Below are 1,688 nucleotides of genomic sequence, written 5' to 3'. Positions count from 1 at the left end.
TAAGATGGAGCGTCACCATACAAGATGGAACAAATGGGAGGAATTCAAAAAGTCAAGGCTAGCCTTAGAGGTTATGGGGGATTAACATAGAATAATATGGAAACACATTTTTTTTTTTTTAGGAATTATGATCTCCAGAACTGAACAGGAAAATGCAGAGCAGAAGAGGTCAGGGATTGGATGGGGGGGGGGGGGGGTATATAGGTAGGGGGATGGGGAGAGGTGAAAGGGATGAAACGATAAATGCTTTGATAATATGCTCAGGTTTTAATGAGTATGTTTGTATAACTTGTTTATCTGAAAAATTAATAAATATTTAAATAAAAATAAATAAATAAAAGAAAATTAAATTTCCTAGGACCACTGAGCACAGAATGCCCCGGATGTCTTCTTTAACCACCTTCCGCCCGCCATATAGTACAATGACGGGCGCAAGGTGGTTCTCTCGTTCTGGGACGACATCATATGACGTGATCCCATTCTAGCCGTGCACGCGCGGCTCCGGGAGCATGCAGCGCTGCGATTGGCGGTGCGCTGTGTCCCTTAGACACAGCGGATCAATGGAAAGAGCCAAAGATTTTGGCTCGGTCATGTGATCAGCTGTGTCCAATCACAGCTGATCACATGTAAACAGGGAAATGCCGGTTATTGCCATTTCTTTCCTCTCGAGCTGTCACGCTGACAGCTCGAGAGGAGAGGAGAGCCGGTAATCGGCATTCCTCGGAGGGGACATGTACACTGATCATCAAAGCACTGATGATCAGTGTGCCCTGATGATCAGTGTAGCCCCAGCAGTGCCACCTGCCAGTGCCCATCAGTGCCAGCTGTCAGTGCTCATCAGTGCCACGTGCCAGTGCCCATCAGTGCCACATCAATGCCGCATATCAGTGCCTACCAGTGCACATCAATGCCACATATCAGTGTCCATCTGAGCTACCTTTCAGTGTCACCTATCAATGCCAGTCAGTACCACCTATCAGTATTGCCAATCAGTGCCACCTATTAGTGCCAGTCAGTGTCGCCTATCAGTGTCAGTCAGTGCCGACTATCAGTGTGCATCAGTGCTGCCTATCAGTGCCACCTAACAGTGCCAGTCAGTGCCACCTAACAGTGCCAGTCAGTGCCGCCTATCAGTGTCAGTCAGTACCGCCTATCAGTGCCACCTAACAGTGCCGCCTATCAGTGCCATATATGAGTGCTGCCTTTCAGTGCCCATCAGTGATGCCTGTCAATGCCCATCAGTGCCACCTACCAGTGCCTCCTCATCAGTGCCCATCAGTGCCACCGATCAGTGTCCATTAGCGCAGCCTATCAGTGCCCATCACTGCAGCCTCATTAGCGCACATCAGTGAAGGAAAAAAATCAGTTATTTACAAAATTTTATAACAAAAACTAAGAAAAAACGTTTTTTTTCCCCAAAAATTTCAGTGGTTTTTGGTTTGTTTAGCAAAAAATAAAAAACCCAGAGGTGACTAAATACCACCAAAAGAAAGCTCTATCTGTCTAAAAAAATGATAACATTTCATATGGGTACAGTGTTGCATGACCGCGCAATTGTCATTCAAATTGCGACAGCGATGAAAGCTGAAAATTGGCCTGGGCAGGAAGGGGGTAGAAGTGCCCAGTAGGCAAGTGGTTAAAAGAAATGGACATTTCTGAAATTTGACAAAATCACACAAAGCTGCGGA

Source organism: Staurois parvus, unplaced genomic scaffold (assembly GCF_062004578.1).
Source record: "Staurois parvus isolate SC_StPar_1 unplaced genomic scaffold, SC_StPar_1.0 ptg001336l, whole genome shotgun sequence".
Lineage (NCBI taxonomy): Eukaryota > Metazoa > Chordata > Amphibia > Anura > Ranidae > Staurois > Staurois parvus.
Note: the sequence above shows the minus strand (reverse complement) of the source record.